At 40.2% G+C, this 12,754-nt stretch overlaps 1 long non-coding RNA gene across 1 annotated transcript in view; it reads right to left on the bottom strand.

Moving 5' to 3' along the window:
• Positions 1-3,068, bottom strand: part of LOC114920537 (uncharacterized) — a 21,601-nt gene extending 18,533 nt beyond the window's left edge. Inside the window, exons 1-2 of the long non-coding RNA XR_003808857.2 lie at positions 3,014-3,068; positions 1,999-2,134 (exon numbers count right to left, since the gene is read on the bottom strand). This is a non-coding gene — a long non-coding RNA (uncharacterized lncRNA). The remainder of the gene's footprint in view (positions 1-1,998; positions 2,135-3,013) is intronic.
• Between the last annotated feature and the right edge of the window lie 9,686 nt (positions 3,069-12,754).

A 12,754-nucleotide genomic window follows, 5' to 3' on the forward strand; every position in this document is an offset into this window, starting at 1 on the left:
ACTCTGATTCCCACCAGAAACATATTATTGATTCCTCCCTGCGACCCCTCCATATTTTATTATTGCTGAGGTGAAAAAGGATAACAGGAAAGCTCATATCAGCAGATAGCCGAACAATACTGCATTGTGGCAACTCAGCTCCACTCGACTGAAGAGGAAAGCTCCTCCTGAAATCATTTCCCAGTGGTTGCACACATTTATGATCCAGAACTCCGCCTGCCCTCTGCTAATAATGAATACATGGATACACAAACACAAGCTGGGATTGTGAATTAGCATTTCATAACAGCATGCTGTTGAAAGTAAAGCTCTGCTTACACACGCTTATATACTGTCCAGCTGAGACAGTGTGGGTCTTCACAGTCAGGCAGGGTTTATTCTGTTTTTTAGGCTGGTATCCCTAAATGAAAAATATGCCAAGTGTTGACTCGAGCAGCATAAAATAAGCTGTAACATCTCTGCTGTTTGGGTTTCTCTGAGAGGACTGAAGCTTCTTCTCTCAGCTCATGGGTTGCATTTCCCCCCCGGGTGTTCATGTCAGGAAAATTTACACTCAGATGCTGCTTCAGAATTCACGGCCAAAGCTATGACTTCAAAGCACAGAAAGTAGCTTTGAGTGTGTTAAAATAAATAATAATCTAAATCTTGTGTTGGAGTTGAGTGTGTGGATGATGATGTGACAGTCTGTCTTTCTTCTTCTTTTTCTCCTCTCTCACGATCTTCCCCAGAGGCTGAGAGTTTGACATGATGACTCACCGTTGTTGGAGGTGGGTTTTTTTAAGCAGCTTGAGTGACATCCGTGCATCCATTTTTTTTTTGTGTGTGTTTTGCATTAATGATAGCAATCTGTCTTGTTCAGGAGCACAGATGCAGGTTTGGCTTTGGAGACAGGCTGCAGATTGCTGAGTGTGATTACAACTCTCTGACGACTCTCTGGAGCCACATTCACGTATTTCTATCATTATTCCTACAACAGATAGAACAGGTTGATTGAGAGGCAGAATTGTCTCCAGGGAAGGAAGACAGTGCCAACATCTAAGCTGTTGCACATCTACACTGTAAAAAATACCCTTGAAGAATCAATCAAAATACTTTGTTGTCTCGTGTTATTTGCTGGTATAAATTAAAATATAAATCCCCAGGGAAGTTTTAAAAAATCAAACAAAGAAGACACTTTTGACGCTTGCATGAAAATCACGTTATAAAACAAGTTCTGAACTTCAAAATTACAACAACAATTTTTTTTAAAAACATTTAAGACCTCATATAAGCAATTTGGGATGCAAGACTTTAAAGTTCTACAGATGCCTCTCCCTCCTGAAGCGCCCCAAAAGGAGTCCCTGTAGAAGAACACAAGCATGATCCCCAACCTGCTCTCCAACAACAAACTGCCAAAAATGACAGGAATGAAAAAGGCTTCTTATGAAGAGAAAGTAATGAGCTCATGAGCTCTACAAAACATTTGAGTGACTCTTCAAGCTTACTGTTTGGATGATATGTCCCAAAAGTGCTCTAATAGACCAACACTATTTAAAAAGTAGACTATGCTAGCACTTCTTAATTGAACACAGATTAAACTTTATGTCATATATATATATGGTTAAAATAGAGATAATGATATATTTTTACTAGAAGTTGGACAAATACTCTTGCTTAAAGAGTTAATACAAAGTTATCACAAAATGGACATGGAGACATTGTATTATGCAATAATAGGGATAATGTTTTTAAAGGACCCTGTCATGATTTACTCTTATTTACTTTTTTTATTCCTCATTGTGATTTCCTGTTTTATTTCTCAATTGTTTCCTGTGTATGTTAATGTTGATAATCCTGAGTTTAGATTTCAGTGCTTCCTGTTTTATTTTGTAGTTTTCCCCCCTTTGTATCATGCCTATAGGTGGTACCTGTGTCTTGTCAGTCTCACCTTTGCTTGATTACCCGGTCTATAGTCTCTGAGTTTCTTCCCTTCTGTATCAGTTTATTACATCTACTTACCCATATTTCTGTGTATCCTGCCTTCATTCCAGTGTTTCTCCTCGTGATTTGTTTTGCCTTTTGCGGATCTTCTTTGGACATTTAAATAAGTCAGTTTTTGTTTGCCGTTTTCCTTTTTGTTTTTTGGGTCCTCTACCTTTTAAAAAAAATTCAATACATGACAGAAACAATCAGCAGAGCTTTTTATGTGTTTAAACAGGAAACAGAAGCCTGGAAAATAACTAGGAAGCAGGTGAAGAGTAAAACAGCTTTGACCACTTTCTCAGAGGGTAAAGTAAATTCCTTGGTTGGAGATGGTTGGAGTTGAAAAGGGGGCCGGGCAAAGAGTAAGATCTCTGTTTTGTTTTCATTAAACTGGAGGAAAGTTCAAGTCAACCAGTCTTTAATATTTGGACCACTCTTAGGTTATTGAATCGCCTCTACTTGATTAAAGGGATTATGAATATCATGAGCTTGGATGTTTGCGAACAGAAAAAAAAAAGATAGACCTAAAACAGAACCCTGCAGCGCTCCACAACCTACTGTACAGGTGTTGAGGATGAATAGTCAATGTAAACAGTCTCCAAAGCTAAGTACAGCTGCCTCAGTGCTGTGGTTTCCACTGAACCCTGACTGGAATTATAATATTGATAGACCCAGAGGTGGAGTATTTAGTACTTATCACCTATAGAGACAGTTATCATTGTCTTGGTGGAGATCAAAACTCAGCTTAGTAAGAGTGAATAGACATTTTCAACCAGCGGACAAAAACATGGCTCCCAGTGAATCTAATAATGTTCTGTGACACCTTATTGATATTATAAAGTGATAATAATCAAATGCTGTTTTAATGAGACATGCCACCAGAATCCTTCATTGCTTGCAGTATACTACACACTTGTAAATTCTTGAACTGAGTAAATCAGTTTTATAAACTTTCGGTGATAACCTCACTTCAATAGGTTTTTTAAAAAAAAAGTTGATTTAAACAGTCACAAATATGAACACTTCAAACAAAAAATCAAGCTCCACTCACTTCATGATTGACTTTGACTGTTCTTCTTGGGGATCAATCTGTTATTGTGTGATGCTGGTACTGCGGTCCTATCAGGGCACTGCTATATTTACGACTTATGAGCATGCTTCAGAGCAATTATTAACCAACATGGGTACATCTAATCAATATGTCATGTGTGTGCAATGTACCCATTTAAAAAAACACACACATCATACCAACCCAGTTCAAGGGGAACTTGTGTATGTGAGTAGATGGTACGCTCCATTTAGATCAAATTAGAATGTACATGCTGACCTCGTAGACTCATGGCACCATGTCCTGGACTTAGTCATATGAGTGTGTCACGCTCAAACAAACACACACACACACACAGACGCACACTCGTGAGCTAGTGAGGGAGAAATGCTCTTATGGACCCTGTTCTGAAAGCAGGTTTGCCCAAGCTGTTTGTTCTGGCATTGCTCCAGAATACAGCCACTCACACTGTGACTGAAAGCAGAGAGGGGGGGAAATATAGAGCACTTTATGGAAAAAAGTACAGATAAGGTGAGCAAACTGTCTCAGTGAACAGAACAAATATTACAAGCTAAGTGTAAAGAAGGAGCCGGTTACACAACAAAGTGAAAAAATCGGAAAGAAAGGGAAAAAAAGGGTGGGGGGGCATAGAGAGGCATGTTTGGGTTCTTTCTTTGACCTCTCAATTTGATCAGGGCAAATTTGTGATTAATGGATTTTCACACAGGCATGAAATCACTCCCCACGTTCCTGCAACATTCCTCCCTAACTGTTGTCTGTTTCCAGACCTGATCCCAGTTCAGGGCTGTTGGTCTCTCTCCACCCACACCACGGGTCACGGCAGACAGTAAACACAGAGCTAAGTAAATGCCTGTCAGGCCTTAGCTGAGAGGGAAAAGGTTAGCTTCACCGCAGCGTACAGAAAGCTTATTTATTTGCACCTCTTTAAGCCGAGGCACACACTAAACGCTTATTCAACACATGTGGTTCACACTTGTGTTGCAGGATGGATCATGGATAACGCTCTGTGTTAGATACAGCTTGTGACATCGGGTCATAGATCTGAAAAGGTAGTAGCATCTTGAGTTGTCAGAAGACTAGAAAAGCACTATACAAGCTCAAGTCCATTTATCAAATTCATTAAAGAATTAAAGATACACTCACTCGAGTATCTTACATCCTGAATGCTTGCTTCTTATCTTTTGATATTCATGTGATTGACGGTGCACAAACAAGGCTACGTTTTTTCATAGGGATGTTAGCATGCTAGCTGAATTGAAACATTTGTTAATTTGTAAAACTATTGAGGTAATATCAGTCGATTGGCGATCCATCTTCCTAAATCCAGGGGCAGTGATATTGATGTTGCGACTTCTGTTGACACCTATGTTAGTCATAATACTAGATTTGCTCTATTGTAGTGAATTGTTACATTGAAAAAGTTCCACCAAGCACTGGATTATCAGTAAAAATGGAGTATATCCACTCAGCAAGCGGTAGCAACCAGCTAATTGTAAGCTGACTAAACGAATAGCAATGTCGCTAACATTTGGGTTACTGTACGTCTCGATTTGACTGGGACCGTCCTGTTTTCAAGCTCTGTGTCCCCACTAATATCTATAAAACACTAACATTTCCTGGTTTTGAATATTCCTTGTCCTGGTTTTAACCAACCAAACAATACACCATGCTTCTATACTTTATTAGCCCAGCTAATCATATTAACAGGACCTGCAGATAAATGACAGGTAGGCTAGCTATCATGCTGAAAAGGAAGTTAGTATCTTCCAAAGAGCTCCAAGAGGGTTACAGCTTACTTCAAAAAGTACCAGGCAATGCATATGCTTTGTTTTGTAAACACTGCAAGAGTTCATTTTCAGTTGCCCATGTTGGATGCTGACACAATGCTGACTTTCAAAGCCATATTGAAACGAGCAAACTCAAACGCTGGGTACAGGCTTGAATTACCGCTGTTGCGACCTACTACACTTAGGCAAACTCCATTGACTGCAAATATAAACTGGCAGCTCTGTAGGGCACCTTTGCCAACCACCTTGTGTGACTAGTGCAGGTCGATATATGTGGGTTTGTGCTAAAATAAAAGTGTCCTGAATTGGAGATTAAAAAATGGCCATCCTGGCTTACATGGCTAAAGCCATGATAGAGTAAAATGGAGATCTACTTTTACACAAACAGCGAGCAAGATAACTATACAAGATAGCTAAAAGTGGCTGAAAATGTGTTTTTTTGGTGCCACTTGAGATTTCTTCACCTTCAGATCTGTTTATGATGCACAGGCCATTGCAAAAACAGAGCTAGCTAGCACTCCCTCAGACAAGCAACATCTTGCCTAGCCACTCTGCTGACACACAGAGATAGTTGAATTCCTTCATTGGGTTGTGTTGAAACTTTCTAATGTGAGCTGGCTTGCTTGTTTGCATCACTTCCAACCCTTGGAATCTGTGTAGTGGTTGTATGTAGCTTCTTGCTGTCTGAGGCCCACAGATGAGTAGAAACAACATTGCACAAAGAGGGCAGTAAAAGGTTTGTGATGATATTTTTTTAGTCAAAAGACATTGTTGCACAAAGCCCCAGAAGCTTAATATTGAAGACATGTTAAGCTACGCCTCAAATGCTAAGTGAATAACCACTGTATTTGACCGAAGTATAAATGTGTGTGGGGGCCCTACTTCAGTAGTATTCACTCTAAATCGTATTACATCAATAACCAGGATGTAGGAATTTCCTCTCTATCAGTGTAAGCTAAGCTGTTGGTGTGGAGACTGAGTCCATGTGTCCAACTACGCACTGGATATTTCCCAATAGGGGCAGCTTTGTGGGATTGACACAGCTCAGCTGTATTGTGACGAGCACTGGAGTTGCCTTGTGTGGCCTTTTGTATTGTACTTATAGGAGGTGGCGTAACAAAGGAACACATGACATTGGTTTTGGATGGTGAGAGATAGGAGGAGGGGAGCTGACCTACTAAGGTCACACTTTAGATTATTTGAAGGCTTATCACACGTACACAAGACTCATTGGTCAACAGGTCAAGCCCCTAGTCCTCACTCTGCTATGGAGCTATATTGAAAGTGCAATGCACAACATTTACACAAGCTGTTTTTAGACACAAAACTGAAAAAAAATAAAGACAGACAAATTAAGGGGTTTTACTTGTGGGATAATTTATAGTGAGTATGAGAAAAGAAGGAAACCACAAATGAACTTTTCTTGGTCATCCACAGACAAAAACATAAACAGAAATGCCTATGCATTTGTTGTTCAGGTTGAAAAATCTTGTCTGTTTATGAATATTATTGCTGAATAATGGTACATTTTTACTATGAGTTGAGGTTAAGTAAACCTGAGCAAACCAAGAACAGTTTTCTTGAATTAATATGATACGATACATCACAATACTTTACATTAAGATACATTACAATATGATACAATAAGAAAAAGATAAGATGGGGCAGCGGTGGCCTAATGGTTAGTTTTTACGGGCCCCATACAGTAGACCTGGAAGCCAGCAACCCAGACTTCAAATCTGGCCTGTGGCTCCTCTCCCACATGTCATTCCCCACTCTCTCTCTCTCTCCCTTATTCCTCACTCTGTCCACTCTCCTGTCTCCAAAATAAAGGCATAAAAAGCCAAAAAATTAACCTTAAAAAAAAGACAAGACTCGATACGACATGATATGATATGATACGACGGTGGGACCCCAATGCCTTACCTTACTGTGCCATACCATACTATTAAATATGATACACTTGAATGTCCCCTTGGGCATAATTGGACTCATATGCTGTGAACCAATCACAGCCACTAATTGCACATGTACTGAACATTACAGATATTGCCCATTACTATGGAACTTATTTATACAAATAGTGAGAAGAACAACGTGTAGCACAACCCTTACAGCCTAAAGCAACATGTTTAAAATTTAAATAGAGCAGCACAAATTAGTTATTGAAACAGTTGAGCTTACATTGGGGTACATTATATTGTTTGCCAGAGGCTAAGAGCTCATGCTCAGCGTAGAAAATACGAGATGGGTTGGATAATATTCTCTGTGCTTGTCTAAGAACAGAATGCTCATATGTTGACCCAAGGGACTCGTGGGTATTAGATCCCCTACAGTCTATACGAATGAATGCCTCTACTATATTTGTGTTCTAAGAACAAAGCTGGAGCCAGGACTTGGTGTTGCCAAGTTAGAGACTTTCTTGATCTATTTGGCAACTTTTACGACCTCTTGGGTGGCTGTTTAAAAAAAATAAAAAAATCTGAAATATAGTTTTTCCAGACCTTAACTTTACTTTCTTGAGGAGCAGCCAAACAAATTCTCAGTAAACGTGAACTCATGTGACTGTGACTCTTTTGACTAGCTGTTCATAAAGTACAGGACGAGAGGAGCATCAGCATCACGAAACAGAAAGTGAAAGATCTGCGTTTCCTGAAACTGCTTCTCTGTTGTTTTTATGACTTTATTCCAATGTCTGGATCATCATACTTATTATGACAGTAACTCTTCATTGTAATGGGAATCTTATTAAAAGTATTTTCAAATTCAAGGTCACATTAATATGCTTCTTCTGAGATGCTTAGATAATGTAACTGGAATTATTTAGGTGTATATTTTTCAACTACTTCTAGTAGCCCACCAAAGGTCTCTGAGTGCAACCACACTGTTATAAAACAAAACATAGTGTATTGATACATAGCCATCTTGGCGGCGGACTTGCAGCCTACTGTTTCACGTAGCTGGCCAACATTTAAAAGCCTTTCCAATATATACTCGAGTCCCACTTCTTGCTCTGCGGTGACTGTGGCACTCTGTTGAAAGTTATTTTACTATTATTGACTTTGAAACTACTATTTTTAGATTTCTTCAAGAAGTATCCAACTCTGACTCTTCTGCTCACAGCATTGACAAATGAACACACAGTCAATAGTTTTCAGGGACTTCTTTTAAGGGACCATTACTTAAAAGTTCAGATTAAAATGGTCATAATATGTAAATATAAGCAAAACTGTTTGCATACTGAGAAGCCACTTCATAATAAAAATGTATTATTTGAGCAAACTGACCCTTTTACAATGTTTAGTAAATGAATAAAGGGCCTGCTCTAGAGTCATGGCCAAACAATTAGAGGAAGTGTTTACTTCCATGTTGGACATCAGGAGGAGCCTTTGAGGAATTCCTCTCCTTTACCATCAGGGTTATTGCGGTTAGGTGTTGCCATTTCCATTCATCATCCCTACCAGCTGAATTGATTGAATTGACCTGTGTTGAGTATTCACCCCGATGCTTTCTGATTACTGGGCTGAATTGCTCTGAGTAGCAATTCGCAGCCAAAGAGCAATGTCACAATTACTCTCCTTCACCCCTCCCCGGAGATTACAGCATTGAGCTGCTGATGCAGTTGCATACAGTACAGCGGCTCCCTGAAACACTCCTTTTTCTGCACAGCGGCTCTTTTTTTGTGTTCTCACGCTCCTTTTATTGCCCAGCCTATCACCTTTCTCCATTTCTATCAAAGGACATCCATCAGCGAAATATGGCTCCACCTTCTTTAGTTACCCCAACTGCACTGTGTCAGCTTTCTGAACCAGAGCGCACTGACTTCTGCTGCTGCTGGGGGTGGAGGTTACCAGTTACCACACTGTGCACATTTGACTCTATAATATGTCACTTTCACCTGAGTGTATCACAGAATATTCAACATTCAAAGTGAGTGCATGGTGACTTCTAATTGGAACGCTTACTTTACATTTATGGCGGGATTTATGGAGCAGCACACATCATTACCTTCTCCACACATGAATGATCATAACTCCTACCTCATTATACCTCCTAATCTTATTTCCCCTCCTGGTCAGTTGTTTATGAAGGCAAAATGAAGCAACGGATCAACCTTTCTTCACCATCACGTTTGTCTGCGGCCCACTCACTTCTCTTCCCCCTCTTCATTTTCATCTACTAACTGTAAAAGAAAAGAAAAAGTCATTGCCATTTAAGAGACGAGATCTGACATTTGTCAGAGAAATAGCACTTGAGTGCTATTCTAACTGTAGGAGCATGGGGTAATGTGTAAGAATAGTTGCCATGACTACATTGACATCATTTCTGGCAAGCAGGATTGAGGGCTTCTCAATAGAAGGTCTGTGCAAATTCTGGCGGTGCGTACGCATTGAAGGGACTTTGTGTGGAAAGGCTGTGTTTTGAGGTCATCTTCAAGCTCGTATTAGATGATGTTTCTGTTCATATCTAGTAATGATGATGCTCGGTGTTCGCTTAATCTGACATCATCCAGTGCAATGCCTGCCCAGGGATGCATCTCACCCACACAAACAGGGAGGGAAGACAGAAATCTGTTTAAAGGAGCGTGCAGCGGGTGCGGGGGAGAGGGTTACAGTCCGAATAGAAGATGTGCAGACGGGGGGATAAAAATACAAATCACAACGACAGGGACAGCCTGCCTTACTGTAGCACACTCCATTCAGTATTCATGGAAATGTGACACATTCCCACAGCAATGGATGGCTCTCACTCCAAAACCCATTCCATCCACAAGCACTAGCTGTTCATTTCAGAGCGTAATTGAATTCCTTTAAAAGTCGATCTGACTGCAAGGGCATGGCTCTGCCATGTAGTGCTACGCTGAGGCCGGATGGCAGCAACAACACTGTGCGATTTTGTCTCTCTGCCATGCTCATGTTATTAAGCTTAATGCGACTCTGTTCTGTCCTGTTGGCTGATTCATGACACAGCACCCGGCATGCTAAACATAATCCTCCAACATGAAACCAAACAGTAGAGCAGAATGGTATTTAAATGGGAGGGGCCCAGCTGATCCCCTATTGTGTAACCTTCCTTCTCCTCCAGATGGCTTGATATGAATCTTTCCAGGGGTCAAAACACTGTAACCCGGCTCAAATATAAAACCGCTGGGTGCTACATGGCATGAATACGTTCAGTATTCTACACGGGAAAACATTTCATCCCCCTCTGCAGATGCACGGCCAGTAAGCTGAGTCTCAGACTCACCGAGAAATGTCTGTGTTTGTCCAAGCATGCAGGCACCAGAGAGTGTCAGGGGGGGCTGTGGATGCAAATATTACCACTGCTTATATTAATGACATTCCAGGCTCTGGTGTGAAAAAGAGCCTCCTTCTGCCTGCCACATGATTTGTAAACAACTTCAGAGGAAGCAGCACGTAATACCCGACCCCCAGGAACACCCGAAACATCACAGGCATGTACCAGAGTAAAGACTCATTTGTTAAAATTTTAAATAATTTGCTAATCATCCCATCTATGCTGCAGAGAAGTCCTTTTTTGTCTACTTTTATCATCACAAATCCAGTGTTTAAAGACAGCATTCCTTTGAATTGAAGTGAAGAATAAAGCAGGTGTTTGTGCATGTGTGCACGAAGCTATAAATTCCAGTGAGCGGTGTAATCTTAGATTGCTATCGCTACAGCTCTGCTATGAATACTAATTAAGCACCACCTCCTCTTCCACGGGTAAAATTGTATTTCAATAACATAGCAGTAAAACTTCTGTTCCACGCAGGATCACATTTATTCGGCTGGTAAATGATATATGCAGGGAGAACTCCTTAACAGATTAAATGACAGACAGAAACCTGCTGCAGAGACTATTCTGTTTGAAAGAGAGGAGCTCAGGAAACAACAGTGAAACACAATTCTGCCACAAACGTGCTCAGAACTGGAAGATAACAGCTTCAGTGAAATGCTGTAGGTGAAGGTTATTGTGTACATTTTTATAATGTTTTAGAATTTGCTGCCATTTTTTAAATATACTGGTGACATGACAACTGGTATGCAGGAACAACTTAATTTTGACAGGAGAGGAAGGAAAACAACTAGTCAATCCCCAGTGAGAACTTTTTCACAAACTATTTGAAGACGTTAATTAAACGCCTATGTTTAGTTTTTGAAATAAACACTAGATACGTGTGTCTAATGAAAGGATGAGTGCTCAGTGAAGAAACCCCTCTTCCTAATAATCCCCCTATACCCTACTGATAAGTTACATAACCTACTTTATGGCCCTTAGTTGCCACGGCAACCAAACATGCGATGCCACCTTCAACAGATCCAGGCTCTGTTTATGCAAGCTAGCCAGTTAGTGACAATGCCAATACTAACTACCCTACCACATGGCCCCATTTTGACCCCCACCATTCAACCGTGTTAGACCGATGGGCAGCCGGAGCCAGTAGGCCTACATCCACAGGGCTGTCAAGTGAGAACCTCACTTCACTTCACTGGTGTTTCATCCAACAGAGCTCAACAATGATCCTGAGTCGAGAAACTACCAATCCCACAATCCATTGCGAATGATTTCACTTCTTGTTAAATTTTACTTTTGTAGTTGTTATAGTTTTTGTGATTACAAGAGTTGTAATATCTTGTAGTTTCTGTTGTCTTATATATATATATATATATATATATATAAATTACATTCACTACGGGATGACAGGGTTAGTACATTTTGTGTTAGCTACCTAGCTAGCTGCTGTAGCCTGCTTGCAGACTACGTGTTCGGATTCTGCGCCGTTAGACTGGTGGAGCTCGCTGTTACATTGCCATGGTAACAGCGAGCTCCAACAATCTGTGATCATGAGTTGTGTAGTTCTTTTCCCCTGCGATGGTTATGACATTATGGCTAATAATCAAATCCGCTATGGAAAAAACTCACTGTTGAAACCCTATGGCCAGGATCGTTTCAATTGGATCACTTAAAAAAACCTTCCAAAAAATCGTATATTTATCGAGTATGTTTAAACATTATTTGTCTGCAGTTGTGTGGCACAGCCGGTTGAAAACACTTCAAATATAAGCAGCTACATTGACACAAAACAGTCAAGTCATTGGTTTCAATTAAATGCCAAATAAAAAACAATGAGCTGAAAGAGACAAACATGCTCAACTGGAGGGAACTGCAGAGTCAATGCGTTACTGTCGGCTGTGACTAAGTGGTAGAGTCGGTCGTCTCTAAACTGGAAGGTCCTGCAGCCACACGTCTGATGTGTCCTTGTGCAAGACACTTAAGCCAGAGTTGCTCTCGCTGCTTCGTCAGCGGTGTATAAATGTGTACCATCAGTGTAATTGGGGTGTGAATGGGTAGGTGTGACCTGCGGTGTAATTATATATAATAATAGTTTGGTCTGAATATATATTAAATAAAGATTCATGCTGAGGCACAATGCTGAAGTCATGAAATGTCGAAAAGAAAAGCAATAAATGTAAGTGAATTGATAAAAAAAAAAATGGCTGCTATAATTGAATGAGGATTTCTTCAAAAGGTAACAGGATTTTAAAATGAACTGCAGGAAAGCTAAGATCCTAGTTATTATCTATTTGTTTTGCCCTTTTGGCCTGTATAATAAATTACTTTTTGATATTCTTAGTAGAGAAACAACAAGATAAGAAAGTGCTTCAGGATTTACCATAAGCTTAAATTGAAAAGGGTAATAAAAAAAGTCTCTATCTTATCCTGCAGCAGAAGGATTTGGAGCTCAAGATATCCAGAGAGCCCAACTTGGTAAGGCATGAAAGAATGAAGTCACCTTTTCCAAAAACATTTGAGCTTTGAAGTCCACTGGAAAGAACAGAGTCTAATAAATCTATCTGAGCTCCCTCAGTGTTAGTCAAATAACCAAAAGAAATGAATGCTGCCTGTGACAGCTTTCATTATACCACATGTT

Source organism: Labrus bergylta, chromosome 21 (genome assembly GCF_963930695.1).
Source record: "Labrus bergylta chromosome 21, fLabBer1.1, whole genome shotgun sequence".
Lineage (NCBI taxonomy): Eukaryota > Metazoa > Chordata > Actinopteri > Labriformes > Labridae > Labrus > Labrus bergylta.